The following is a 16,195-nucleotide window of genomic DNA, read 5'->3' on the forward strand; positions in this document are numbered from 1 at the left end:
CGAATTTTGTGTTGTTTCATGTGTAAACATCGATGCAACTCACGCCAGACGGACATCGGGATCATGTTGATCTGTCGAGTTGCACGAAGAACGTATTTCTGCGGACCTCTACTGAAACTATGGTGGATGCGTTCGACGTCTGTGTCTGACATTCTGGGGCGGCCACATATTTTCATTTTCACAAACAACCGGTATCTTGGAGTTGTTCATGCCATCGTCTAATGCTCTGTGCTGTAGGAGGATCCACACCATACCTAGTACGAAAGTCACGCTGCACAGTTATTACCGACCCGCACTGCACAAAACGTAAAACACAAAACGCTTTCTATTGTCCCGACTGAATTTTTACGACTTTTTTTAATCGGATGGACCTTTTTGATACACCCTGTGAAACGTCCCCTTAGAACAATTATGCAAGACTGTGCTTAAACTGACACATATTACTTTTTAGCGCAACGCAATCTGACTTTTAAAAATCCCTACAAAAGAATGACCTTGACTAACATTAACCTATACCTTTCACAAATCACTTACCTCGCCAAAAATCTTCGTTACTCGAACTACTGCAATACAGCGAGCAGCACTACTGCCAGCTAAATAAAAGATTCAAACTACTGAAGGCACAAACTCCTGATAGGCACAGTTAGCAAAAGAAAGATTTTGATAGAGAAAAAACAATGTGTTTACCTTGATATTGTTCAAAAGTCATATACATATATATATAGCAGTGGTGGATATGGGAAGTGAGATGGCGCATTTTTGAGAGCGGATGATCTGGACGTGTGTCCATCAGAGACTATATATATATATATATATATATATATATATATATATATATATATATATATATATATATATATATCAGTTCATGACATCCAGTCTTACAAATGTATCCGCTCTCAAAAATGCGCCATCTCACTTCCCATATCCACCACTGCTGGCGTCTCACCTCCAACTGCGCAACGCTACGCTCGAAACGCCAAATCCGAGAAGTTCCTTTTGCGACCTTTCCTGCAGCGTATATGCAACCCTAAGGTATGTAAGCAACAACATGGAGCAAAGGGTTGGTGTGGCCTTTGAACGGAAATTTTTTGATCGCCCCTCATATGATAAAACTAGTCAAGAATGAATGAAAATAATCAGTTTAAAACTTGTTACCTAAAAAAACCTGTAATTCGAATGTGTGTTACTTAAATTCCGATTGCAGTGTCCTCCAGGTACTGTCATTTAGAATAGCTTTTGGTACCCTACATTTGAACACAAGTACTAACTGCGTAAATTAATTTTAATATGTGTAGTGCCAATTATTGTAAATTGATTCTGACTATCTGTAAATGAAACTGAATACAAAGAATGGCTATCAGTAATACGCAGAATGGCTTTCTCATCAAACAATCGCAACAAGTTCAATAATTTGTCGCCTAATGAAACTGTACCCTCTTGTAAAATGCATCAACTGAATTAATGCAAAAGTTTTGCGAATGAAAACCGTCTCCTAATTCAATGTGATAAAGTTCGTTTAGGCCCTACAGTAGTTTTTCCCAAGCAAATGATAACCCAGCTCTCATCTGTCTGGTGTTCGACCGTAAGAATATGAACTACACGATCCTGAAATAAATCACTGTGCGGTTAGTTGCCTTATCATTTGTTTTGCAATGCTTTACTAAATGATAATTATGCTATCTTTCTAAAAAAAAATTCAGCTCTCTGTCCACGCAGTAGTGCAAGCCGTGACAGAGCAGTAATATTACTAGGGTAAACTTTATTGAAATGTCTGCAAATGAATGTAAAATTATTTTAGATCTTTTTAATAACATAGAAGTGACTCATTCTAACATGAAACAATGCCTTCCCCTGCATTGTCAAACACGATGAAAAGTGAGACAGCCGAACAGCATTTACGTTACAATAATACTCCTTTTCCTACAAAGTACTTCTAACTAAAAGTGGCAGATGACGATCAGTAATTAAAATTCTGAACACATGACCGATAATTCACTGTGGGTGTAGATACAGTGGCAGAAAATAAGAACTTCATTCATGTTGGCTTTTTCCATACGTGTCTTCTTTCCATGAAATCACCTCAAAATCATTCTCTATTTTCAGTCTCACGAGGGACGATCTCAAATAAAATTCATCTCACATTCAGCTCGTCCGTCAACAGTGGTCCTCACTCACCAACGACTAAACACACACTCTACACAGGCGACTCACTCTCTTTGCCGCCTACGTCTTCTAAAACTTTTGGTACCCAAAGAATAACATATCTCTCACGTACTTACGCATCCAAAGACTCTCAAAATGGCAAAAGTTTCAGGAAGAACTGTCATTTCTCATGATATACAAACCTTTCAATTATTCAAAGGTGTTATACAAGGTCTCACCAAGCCAGCAATGCTACAAAACGTCGCCATGAATATCGCCACCCAAGTGATACAAAAGAGTCTGATCTCTACAGTACCGAATCACCAAGTACAGAACAGTACGCATGATTAACTGTTTCCGTGACAGACAGCCAAGTGATTTAAAAGACGTCTGACGTTTATAAAAGCCACTGCTCAATTTCAACTTATTTTAATCTCTAGAAACAAGTTATGAACATAAAAATCGACAAGAATGGCACTGATGCTCATAATCATCCGAACTGCAGGTATAAAGAAATCTGCTAAAATATAGTGGTAGTGATGTCGTCTCCAGACACTAATCTTCGTCTCGTCAGAAAGTTTTAAACGCAGAGTTCGAAAGCGGTGGGTTAGTGCCGATACCTGAAAAAATTACCCTAGCGGTAGAGTTATGCTAATCAAGCGAGTATGTGTTCCCTGAGCATCGGGAAACATAAGTGCATTAAATTATCGTCTTTAGCCATATACACGCTCGTGTGATAAGTGGAATAGCTACTGGTTACCTTTAGCTACGAGCTCCATCTTAGTCTTAGTGGATAGGGCTAAGATGCATGTGTATGAACTGCGCATCTTAACAGGTTGTTATCACTCTAAGTAGCCCGTACACAATCAGTTCTCCTAACGTACCAGTCTAATGGTACCTTATAGAGTGAAGGAGAATAGCTTATTTGAAGTGTGTGAAGTGTTCTATTACAATGAGACAACGCTTGTCCTCATACGACATCCAATATTAGATTGTCGTTCATCTGTGGTCACACCTCATCATCAAGGCCTATTCCCATACTTAGCAAACCGGACAAAAAATTAATCACCCCAGTGCTTAAGCACAGATGAATTGTTAAGCCTTTAGAGACAGCGCAGCGGTATGGTCAGTACTAAACCATGTGCGCAGTGCCTCTACGTAAGCATAAGATAGTAGAGAGAAGTGAGACATTTACGTTTCAAGCGTACATTACACCTCAACACGGATTAATATAAGGAAGTGACAGGGTGGCAAAGAGTGACAACCGTGGTTGGCCGTTCCCATATCCAAAGTGTGTGAAGATGCTGGATTCGCTGGTGTTTCGCAGCGGACTGATCAGCGTGTCTACAAGCAGTGGTGAAACACACGTGGCCACAAAACACTGTGTTAGAACTGTGGTAGAAAAGGATCCTGACTGAGAAGGTCCGAATACGTGTTTCAAGTTCCATGAATCAAAATCGCTTCCATAGTCGACAGGAATTTCCGCAGGCAGTGAATCAAACAAATGTTAGAAAGAGAACATTGGGACGGGAACTCCTTGCGGTGAACATTTGGAGTCGGTCACCTGGAAAGAGGCTATTGATAACCCTATTTTTCAAACGGCTGCAAGATTATGTGACTGGTTACCTTGAACATACACCCACCCTGTTACATCTTGACTTGCCTGCAAAGCCACCTGACTTGAGCCCCACAGAAAATCTGTAAGACATTTTATAACAGCGAGTAAAACATCGACATTAGCATCCCCATAGTATAGTGGAAATGGGTGATTATACCCTCAGGGAGTGGCTTAACCTGGATGCGAAGTATCTGCACAATCTTTTTGACTCACTTCCAAAACAAATCTACGTGGTTATCAGGACCATGGACGGCATTACACGGTACTAAATGCTGTGCGCAATGATATATCTGGGGCTGACTTATCCTTTGTCTGATGAGCTTATAATGTGTGTGGTATTGTTGTTCAGTTTTGTTACCTGGGCATAAGGTCACAGTCTAAGGAATATTTCTATGCCTAACATTTCGTGTCCTAATACTTATGCTTGCTCTATTAGTTTGATTTTGGGACTCCTGTCTAGTCTTTATAGGCTCTGATGATGTATCTAAGAATACGACCTGCAAAGGTAGGCATATAAATATGCTACAGGTTGCAAAATAATGCTCATGTAACCGAAATTAACGAGGATGCAAATACCGGCTGTAAAAGCATGCACCGTATGATCAGCGAGTGTGACATCTATTAGAGCACCATCCCTAACCACAGATTTAAGGAAACTGCGTGGGAAAATTCAAGATATTTGCAGCGAAATATCGCATGACCAGTTGCGGAAAAATTACAGCTAATTGTTGTTCATTTAACATTTGTGCTATACAGTTACCTGCCTCGTTCTTCCAGCTAGATCTGTTTTTACGATGATGAGTGAACGTCCATGAACAACTGAATCATACTCCTGACTTGTAACGTATAGTCTCCAGTTTCATCCTGATATCGGCAGGATGAACTCCACGAGACAATGGAGACGATGGGCTGCCACCCTGCTTCATGCCCGCATTAGTCGTCACCCACAGATTTATCGGTTTTGGGTTCACGGTGAGCACATTTGATTCCATTCCTGATATGTAGAAGAATACTGAGGGACTAGGCTATACAAGAACCCTCATATAATTGCATACGCTTCCCCAGACAGAGTCAGTTGACATGAAAGTTTTGTTAGTATGGTATCGCGTTTTAATGTGAAAAACTATTTCAGAAGAAAATACAATCATCGGTTGCAAATACTTTTACTTCGCTTTACTGGTTTTGACAAATTTATTTGTCGTCCTCAGAAGCCTATAAAATTAGCGATATTATAAATCTTCAGACCTTGGATATACACTTATGTAAAGAATAAGAAGTACATTACAGACAGTTGGTGGTTCAGCATGTATCAGTATATTCTTCTATAAAGCATAATGCCATGATATGTCCAAAAATGTACTTATTTTATGTGATTATTGTAAACAAAGACTCACAGATTGATAATTTTCAGTAAATGAATCACATGTATGTACCTCTCAAGCTGGTATGCTAACAGTAGTGAACACATATAAAAGCATAAAAAGTACAACCAACGTATATAAGGAAGTTATATATGTTGCTGTTGTTGTTGTCTTCAGTCCTGAGACTGGTTTGATGCAGCTCTCCATGCTACTCTATCCTGTGCAAGCTGCTTCATCTCCCAGTACCTACTGCAACCTACATCCTTCTGAATCTGCTTAGTGTACTCATCTCTCGATCTCCCTCTACGATTATTTCCCTCCACGCTGCCCTCCAATGCTAAATTTGTGATTCCTTGATGCCTCAAAACATGTCCTACCAACCGATCCCTTCTTCTAGTCAAGTTGTGCCACAAACTTCTCTTCTCCCCAATCCTATTCAATACTTCCTCATTAGTTATGTGATTTACCCATTTAATCTTCAGCATTCTTCTGTAGCACCACATTTCGAAAGCTTCTATTCTCTTCTTGTCCAAACTATTTATCGTCCATGTTTCACTTCCATACATGGCTACACTCCAAACAAATACTTTCAGAAACGACTTCCTGATACATAAATCTATATTCGATGTTAACAAATTTCTCTTCTTCAGAAACGCTTTCCTTGCCATTGCCAGTCTACATTTTATATCCTCTCTACTTCGACCATCATCAGTTATTTTACTTCCTAATAGCAAAACTCCTTTACTACTTTAAGTGTCTCATTTCCTAATCTAATTCCCCCAGCATCACCCGATTTACTTTGACTACATTCCATTATCCTCGTTTTGCTTTTGTTAATGTTCATCTTATATCCTCCTTTCAAGACACTGTCCATTCCGTTCAACTGCTCTTCCAAGTCCTTTGCCGTCTCTGACAGAATTACAATGTCATCGGCGAACCTCAAAGTTTTTACTTCGTCTCCATGAATTTTAATACCTACTCCAAATTTTTCTTTTGTTTCCTTTACTGCTTGCTCAATATACAGATTGAATAACATCGGGGAGAGGCTACAACCCTGTCTCACTCCTTTCCCAACCACTGCTTCCCTTTCATGCCCCTCGACTCTTATGACTGCCATCTGGTTTCAATACAAATTGTAAATAGCCTTTCGCTCCCTGTATTTTACCCCTGCCACCTTTAGAATTTGAAATAGAGTATTCCAGTCAACATTGTCAAAAGCTTTCTCTAAGTCTACAAATGCTAGAAACGTAGGTTTGCCTTTTCTTAATCTTTCTTGTAAGGTAAGTCGTAAGGTCAGTATTGCTTCAGGTGTTCCAACATTTCGACGGAATCCAAACTGATCCTCCCCGAGGTCCGCATTTACCAGGATTTCCATTCGTCTGTAAAGAATTCGCGTTAGTATTTTGCAGCCGTGGCTTATTAAACTGATAGTTCGGTAATTTTCACATCTGTCAGCACGTGCTTTCTTTGGGATTGGAATTATTATATTCTTCTTGAAGTCTGAGGGTATTTCGCCTGTCTCATACATCTTGCTCACCAGCTGGTAGAGTTTTGTCAGGACTGGTTCTCCCAAGGCCGTCAGTATTTCTAATGGAATGTTGTCTACTCCGGGGGCCTTGTTTCGACTCAGGTCTTTCAGTGCTCTGTCAAACTCTTCACGCAGTATCGTATCTCCCATTTCGTCTTCATCTACATCCTCTTCCATTTCCATAATATTGTCCTCAAGTACATCGCCCTTGTATAAACCTTCTATATACTCCTTCCACCTTTCTGCCTTCCCTTCTTTGCTTAGAACTGGGTTGCCATCTGAGCTCTTGATATTCATACACGTGGTTCTCTTCTCTCCAAAGGTCTCTTTAATTTACCTGTAGGCAGTATCTATCTTACCCCTAGTGAGATAAGCTTCTACATCCTTACATTTGTCCTCTAGCTATCCCTGTTTAGCCATTTTGCACTTCCTGTCGATCTCATTTTTGAGACGTTTGTATTCCTTTTTGCCTGCTTCATTTACTGCATTTTTATATTTTCTCCTTTCATCAGTTAAATTCAATATTTCTTCTGTTACCCAAGGATTTCTAGCAGCCCTCGTCTTTGTACCTACTTTATCCTCTTCTGCCTTCACTACTTCATCCCTCAGAGCTACCCATTCTTCTTCTACTGTATTTCTTTCCCCTATTCCTGTCAATTGTTCCCTTATGCTCTCCCTGGAACTCTGTACAACTTCTGGTTCTTTCAGTTTATCCAGGTCCCATCTCCTTAATTTCCCACATTTTTGCAGTTTCTTCAGTTTTAATCTGTAGGTCATAACCAATAGATTGTGGTCAGAGTCCACATCTGCCCCTGGTAATGTCTCACAACTTAAAACCTGGTTCCTAAACCTCTGTCTTACCATTATATAATCTATCTGATACCTTTTAGTATCTCCAGGGTTCTTCCACGTATACAACCTTCTTTCATGATTCTTAAACCAAGTGTTAGCTATGATTAAGTTGTGCTCTGTGCAAAATTCTACTAGGCGGCTTCCTCTTTCATTTCTTAGCCCCAATCCATATTCACCTACTATGTTTCCTTCTCTCCCTTTTCCTACACTCGAATTCCAGTCACCCATTACTATTAAATTTTCGTCTCCCTTCACTATCTGAATAATTTCTTTTATTTCATCGTACATTTCTTCAATTTCTTCATCATCTGCAGAGCTAGTTGGCATGTAAACTTGTACTACTGTAGTAGGTGTGGGCTTCGTATCTATCTTGGCCACAATAATGCGTTCACTATGCTGTTTGTAGTAGCTTACCCGCATTCCTATTTTCCTATTCATTATTAAACCTACTCCTGCATTCCCCCTATTTGATTTTGTGTTTATAACCCTGTAGTCACCTGACCAGACGTCTTGTTCCTCCTGCCACCGAACTTCACTAATTCCCACTATATCTAACTTTAACCTATCCATTTCCCTTTTTAAATTTTCTAACCTACCTGCCCGATTAAGGGATCTGACATTCCACGCTCCGATCCGTAGAACGCCAGTTTTCTTTCTCCTGATAACGACATCCTCCTGAGTAGTCCCCGCCTTGAGATCCGAATGGGGGACTATTTTACCTCCGGAATATTTTACCCAAGAGGATGCCATCATCATTTAATCATACAGTACAGCTGCATGTCCTCGGGAAAAATTACGGCTGTAGTTTCCCCTTGCTTTCAGCCGTTCGCAGTACCAGCACAGCAAGGCCGTTTTGGTTAAAGTTGCAAGGCCAGATCAGTCAATCATCCAGACTGTTGCCCCTGCAACTACTGAAAAGGCTGCTGCCCCTCTTCAGGAACCACACGTTTGTCTGGCCTCTCAACAGATACCCCTCCGTTGTGGTTGCACCTACGGTACGGCCATCTGTATCGCTGAGGCACGCAAGCCTCCCCACCAACGGCAAGGTCCATGGTTCATGGGGTGGATATAACACATTGAAAAAAAAGCAGGATGGGCTGCTTTCCATGTTTTATGAGAGATGCTATGCAATCAAAGTAGTTTCTATTATTCTTTACAAATTCGTCATTCAACAAATAGTTGAATTTAGGTAGGAATATTTATATACCTGAAATTCTTCTAAATGGGTCATTTTGTATGCCTTATCACCTATATGAAAAATTTGGATCTTAAGCAAGGATGGGGGAGGAGTGTATTTCTCGGTTTTGAGAAGTTCTCCAAAAGAAGACTTCTATGAGTTCTCACTGTCTTTGTTGAACGAGTGCTCACGAAATCTTGTCCCAAATGACTTCTATTCCTTGCTGGTGGTACAACAGCTTGACATGTACGTGAATGTGATACACTTACTGTAAATTGTCAATCTGCTGTGGTTAATACCCATAGTTTCCTTAACAGTCCTCTGCAGGATGTTGCTGAGTTCACAAGCAAATAATTCTTACTACACGTTTTTTGTAGCCAGAAAACTTTGGGTTGACTTGATGAGTTACCCCAAGCATAATCACTTACGACATCATGGAATAAAAGTAATCTGACACAGTATACCTACTTTTATTAACTAATATGAAGTAGGATTATTATGTCGGGTAACTCATCAAGCAAGCTTAAGTTTTGCGGGTACAAAAAGAAGTTACAAGAATTATTTGGGGTGTGAACTCAAGAATTTCCCGCAGAGGCCAGTTTAGGGAAATCTGTCATTAAAAATATGTACCTTTTTTCCAACCATCACTACTAGAAATAAGATTTATTTTATCAAAGATATTAAATACCTTATTTTGGTCCAAAAAAGTGTCCATTATTCAGGAACACACATTTTTCGAGAAATAAATGAATTACCAACATAATTCAGTTTCCGAGGAGTGTGAAGGATTTGTTGGTATGCAGTTTCTTCTACTTCTCTGATGAATTTCTTAGTACAAACAACTGATCTCTCTCTCTCTCTCTCTCTCTCTCTCTCTCTCTGTGTGTGTGTGTGTGTGTGTGTGTGTGTGTGTGTGTGTGTGTGTGTGTGTGTGTGTGTGTGTGTATATGTATGTGTGTGTATGTGTATGTGTGTGTATGTGTATGTGTGTGTTGTGTCTTATTAATAGTGTAAAATAATGATAATATTAGTACAATCTGACTTCTGTACAAATGCAATGCAGTAATGCGATAATTGTCAATAAGTGTTGTAAAATGGTTCTTCTGTTCAGTGTTTATTACCTCATAAACGAATGCTGTTATGGTAGTCACTCTAAAGACCGGTTTGATGGAGCTCTCCATGCTACTCTATTCTGTGCAAGCGTCTTCATCTCCGAGTAACTACTGCAACGTATATCTTTCTGAACCTTCTAGGTATATTCATCTCTTGGTCTCCATCAACGATTTTTAGCCTACACACTTCCCTAAAGTATTAAATTGGTGATCCCAGGATGCCTCAGAACGTGTCCTACCAACCGATCCCTTCTTCTAGTTGAGCAGCAAATTCCTCTTCTCCCCAGTTCTATTCAGTACCTTCTCATTAGCTGCATGATCTACCCATCTAATCTGCAGTATGTTTCTGTAGCACTACATTTCAAAATCTTCTATTCTCTTCTTGTCGAAACTGTTCATCGTCCATATTTCACTCTCATACAAATACTTTCTAAAGAAACTTCCTGGCACTTAAATCTATACTCGATGTAAAAAATTTCTCTTCTTCATATAAGCTTTCCTTGTCATTGTCCTTTGAAGACGCTGTCCATTCTGTTCAACAGTTCTTCCAAGTCCTGTGCTGTCTCTCACAGAATTACGTCACCGGCAAAGCTTCAGAATGTGAAAGAGAGTATTCCAGTTAAGACTGTCAAAATCTTTCTCTGATTCTACAAATGCTGTAAATGTAGGTTTGGCTTTCCTTAACCTATCTTCTAATATAAGTCGTAGGGTCAGTACTGCCTCGCGTGTTCCTACATTTTTAAGGAATCGAAACTAATCTTCCCCGAGGTCGGCTTCTACCAGTTTTTCCATTGTTCTGTAAAGAATTCTTATTAGTATTTTGCACTCGTGACTTAATTAACTGATAGTGCGGTAATTTTCACTCCTGTCAGTACCTGCTTTCTTTGAAATTAGAATTATTGTATTCTTCCTGAAGTCTGAGGGTATTTCATCTGTTTGGTGCATCTCGCCCACCAGATGGAAGAGTTCGGTCGTGGCCGGCTCTCCCAATGCTATCTGTGGTTCTAATGGGGTGTTATCTAATCCCGGGGCCATATTTCTGCTTACGTCTTTCAGTAGTCTGTCAAATTCTTCGCACTATATGGTATCTCCCAACTCATTTTCATCTTCGTCCTCATCCACTTCCATAATATTGCCCTCAAGTAAATCGCCCTTGTATAGACCCTCTATATACGCCTTCCACCTTTCGTCTTTCACTTCTTGGCTTAGGATTGGTTTACCATCTGAGCTCTTGATATTCGTACCTTACATTTTCTTTTCTCCAAATGACTATTTCATTTTTCTGTACGTGGCGTCTATTTTACCTCTATTCATGAATGTTTGTACATCCTTAATTTTGTCCTCCAGCCAATCCCGCTTAGTCGTTGTGCACTTCCTATCGATTTCATTTTTAAGAAGTTTTTATTCCTTTTCGACTGCTTCATTTACTGCATTTTTGTATTTTCTCCTTTATCAGTTAAATTCAGCACCTCCTGTGTTACCCAAGGATTTCTACTAGTCCTGGTATTTTTGCCTATTTGATCCTCTGCTGCCTTCAGTGTTTCATCTCTCAAAGCTACCTATTCTTCTTCTACTGCATTCCTTTCCCTTGTTCTTGCCAATCGTTCCCTAACGCTCCCTCCGAAAATCTCTACAGCCGCTGGTTCTCTCTGTTTATCCAGGTCCCATCCCTTTAAATTGTTAACTTTTAGCAGTTTCTCCAGTTCTGCTCCACAGTTAGCCACCAATAAATTGTGGTCTGAGTCCACATCTGTCCCTCGAAAGGTTTTACAATTTAAACCTGGTTTCTAAATCTCTGTCTTACCATTGTGTAATCAATTTGAAATCTTCCGGTGTCTCCACGTTTCTTCCTCGTTTACAACCTTCTTTCATGATTCGTGTTAGCGATGATTAAGTTATACTCTATGCAAAATCCTATCAGGCGGCTTCCTCTTGCATTCCCAGCTCCCATTCCATATTCACCTTCTACTTTCCATTCTTTTCCTTCTCATACTGTCGAATTCCAGTGTTCCACGACTATTAAATTTTCATCTCCCTTCACTATTCGAATAATTTCATTTATCTATTCACACATTTCTTCAATCTCTACTTCATCGGCGGAGCTATTTGGCATATAATCTTGTACTACTGTGGTAGGCGTTGGCTTCGAGACTATTTTGGCTACAAAAATGCGTTCGCTATGCTGTTGGCAATAGCTTATCCCCGTTCCTATTTTTTTTCTTCTTTATTAAACCTACTCCTGCATTACCCCTATTGGCTGGCTCTGAGCACTATGGGACTTAACTTCTGAGGTCATCAGTCCCCTAGAACTTAGAGCTACTTAAACCTAACTAACCTAAGGACATCACACACATCCATGCCCGAGGCAGGATTCGAACCTGGGACCGTAGCAGTCACGCAATTCCAGACTGTAGCGCCTAGAACCACTCGGCCACTCTGGCCGGCATACCCCTATTGGATTTTGCATTTATAGTCCTACATTCACCTGACCAGAGGTACTGTTCCTCCTGCGACCAAACTTCACCAATTCCCACCATGTCTAACATTAACCTATCCATTTCCCTTTATAAATTTTCTGGCCTACCTGCCCGATTAAGGGATCCTACATTCCACGCTTCTATCCGTAGAACGCCAGTTTTGTTTCTTCTGATAACGACGTCCTCCTGAGTAGTCCCCTCCCGAAACCCGATTGAAAGATTGTTTTACACATGACTTAATTTACCCAAGAGGACGCCATCAACATTTAAGCATACAGTAAAGCTGCATGTCCTCGAGAAAAGTGTGGCTCGAGAATCAAACTGGCAAAAATACGAGTGCTAGTAGAAATCCTTGGGTAACACAAGAGATACTGAAGTAGAATGATAAAAGGAGAAAATACAAAAATGCACTAAATGAAGCAGGCGAAAAGGAATACAAACGTCTCAAAAATGAGATCGACTGGAAGTGCAAAAAGGCTAAGCAGGGATGGCTAGAGGACAAACGGAAGGATGTAGAAGCATATATTACTAAGCGTAAGTTAGATACTGCCTACAGGAAAACTGAAGAGACCTTTGGAGAACCACCTGTATGAATATCAAGAGCTCAAATGGAAAACCATTTCTGAGCAAAGAAGGGAAAGCGAAAAGGAGGAAGGAGTATACAGGGGGCCTATACATGGATGATGTACTTAAGGGAAATGTAATGGAAATGGAAGAGGACGTAGATGAGGATGAAATGGGAGATACCGTACTACTTGAAGACTTTGACAGAGCACTGAAAGACCTAAGTCGAAACAAGGCCCCGGTAGTTGACAACATTCCTTTACAGCTACTGATAGCGTTGCGAGAGCCAGCAATGACAGAACTCTAACATCTGGTGAACAAGATGTGTGAGACAGGCGAAATAAACTCAGACTTCAAGAAGTCTAGAATAATTTCAATCACAAAGAAAGAATGTGTTGACAAGTGTGAAAATTGCTGAACTATCAGTATAATAAGTCACGGTGCAAAATGCTAATACAATTTTTTTTACAGAAGAATGGAAAAGCTGGTAGAAGCGTACCTCGGGGAAGATCAGTTTCGATTCCGTAGAAATGTTGGTACAAGATACTGACCCTACGACTTTTCTTAGAAGACAGATGAAGGAAAGGCAAACTCACGTTTCCAGAATTTGTGGACTTAGAGAAAGCCTTTGACAATGTTGACTGGATAGCTTCTTTCAAATTCTGAAGGTAGCGGGGAGAAATACAAGGAACGAACGGCTATTTCCAATATGTACAGAAACCAGATGGCAGTTAAAAGAGTCGAGAGGCAGGAAAGGTAAGCCTTGGTTGAAAAGGGAGTGAGAAGGGTTGAAGCCTATCGCCAATGTTATTCAGTCTGTATACTGAGCAAGCAGCAAACAAATCAAGGAAAATTAAGAGTAGGAACTAAAATACATGGTGAAGAATTAAAAACTTTGAGGTTAGCGAATGACATTGTAATTCTGTCAGAGACAGCAAAGGACCTGAATGAGCAGTTGAACGGAATGGACAGTGACCTGAAACGATAATATAAGATGTACATCAACAAAAGCAAAACTAGGATAATGGAATGTAGACAAATCAAATCAGGTGCTGCTGAGGGAATTAGATTAGGTGGGACTCTTAAAGTAGTACATCTGTTTTGCTATATGAGGAGCAACATAACTGATGATTGTAGAAAGTAGAGAGGATATAAAATGTAGACTGGCAATGACAAGGAAAGCGTTTCTGAAGAATAGAAATTTATTAACATCGAGTATAAGTTTAAGCGTCAGGAAGTCTTTTCTGAAAGTATTTGTGTGGAGTATAGCCATGTGTGGAAGTGAAACATGGACGATAAATAGTTTAGACAAGAAGAGAAGAGAATATTTCAATAACTGTTGCTACTGAATAATGTTGAAGATTGAACGGGTAGATCACGTAATTAATATGGAGGTACTGCTTCAAATTGTTCAAATGGCTCTGAGCACTACGGGACTTAACAGCTGTGGTCTTCAGTCCCCTAGAATTTAGAACTACTTAAACCTAACTAACCTAAGGACATCACACACATCCATGCCCGAGGCAGGATACGGACGGAGGTACTGAACAGAGCTGGGGAGAAGAGAAATTTGTGGCACAACGTGACTAGAAAAAGGGTTAGGCTGGTAGGAGACGTTCTGAAGCATCAAGGGATCACCGATTTAGTATTGGACGGAAGGGTGGAGGGTAAAAATCGTAGATGGAGACCACGAAATGAATAAACTAAGTAGGATGTAGGTTGCAGGAGTTACTCTGAGATGAAGAAGGTTGCAGAGGACAGAGTAGCATGGAGAGCCGCATCGAACCAGTCTCTGTGCTGAAGATCACAACAACAACAACAACAGTTTCCCTTTGCTTTCATCCGTCCGCACTACCAGCACAGCAATGCTCATTTGGTTGATGTTTCATGGCCAGTTCAGTGAATCATCCAGACTGTTGTCCCTGAAACTACTGGAAAAGCTGCTTCCCCTCTTCAGGAACCACACGTTTCTCTGGCCCCCCAACAGATACCTCTCAGTTGTGGTTGCACCTACGGTACGGCTATCTCCATCGCTGAAGCACGCAAACCTCCTCACCCACAGCGAGGTCCATTGTTCATGGGGGAGGGTCATAGACGAAAAGACGTTTAAAAGCCTTTTGACTCATCCCATATCCATTACGATCATTCCACTTGGGATCTGTGGCAGGTAGATTAGTATATATGTTTTCCATTATAAATATTTATTGTGAATTGTCGTTCTTTTGACATGTTCCAAATCCTAGGATCTCCTGTCAATCTGTGTTTACAATAATCACGTACATAATATACATTTTAGACATATTATGGCATTATACTCCTATAAAGATAATATTGGCGTCTGATATACCAGTACGATGTAAGTTTCTCTAAAATAATTCTTACATTATAAATAAATGTGTAGTCAAGGTCTAAAGATTTGTGACGGCCCTAATTTTGCCGGCTTCTGAAGATGACAAATTACTTTGTCGGAACCAGTAAAGCGAAATAAAAAATGTTTGCGACTGACTGAAAACTGACAGCTGAAAAATACAGTTATGAATAAAGTAGTAAAAAAACTGTAATGGAGGATCCAAAGTTTCGCCCACTGCGGCAGTGGCCTTCTTCTGGGTTTGCTGGTGCGTTTTAGCTATAAAAATAACACCGATATTTTGCCATTAGTGCTCAATGATCATAAAATTACAGCGCAATTTTAAAAGATCGTTGTTATCATGACAAGGTAGATGCTTTACTCACTACTTGAGTATACAATGTGATGATAATGTTTGGTTTGTGGGGTCATCAGCGTCCGTACAAAGTCCCAATTTTTACGCAGTCCAATTTTTACACAGTCATATCTAGCCACTGTCACGAATGATGATAATGATGACGAAATGATGACAACACGAACACCCAGTCCCGGGCAGAGAAAATCCCCAACCCGGTCGGAAATCGAACCAGGGACCATGTGATCTACAGCCAACAACGCTAGCCACTAGACCACGAGCTGCAGACGTGTACAAGGTGGAATGTCAGTGTGAAGAAGTAAACATCGATGAGACCGACAGACCAATAGCAAAAAGCAGGGTACAGGATCACGAGCGCTACATTAATCGAAGCAACACAGCATATCGGCAGTGGCCGAACACCATCAGAACTGCGACAAGGAAATAAAAATTAATGAGATATGTATACTTGCCAATCAGCATGGTTTAGTCAAACGAAAGAACTTAGAAACCATTAAAATACTAAAACATCCCAACAACATTAACAAAGGGTAAGGCCTCAGGCTTGCCCCATTCTGGCCGACAGCCCTCAGGGTCCAACAGGCTGCACCAACAACACGAAACGCGAGACTACCGACCCTGCACTTAGCAGGAGAAAA

Source organism: Schistocerca gregaria, chromosome X, assembly GCF_023897955.1.
Source record: "Schistocerca gregaria isolate iqSchGreg1 chromosome X, iqSchGreg1.2, whole genome shotgun sequence".
Lineage (NCBI taxonomy): Eukaryota > Metazoa > Arthropoda > Insecta > Orthoptera > Acrididae > Schistocerca > Schistocerca gregaria.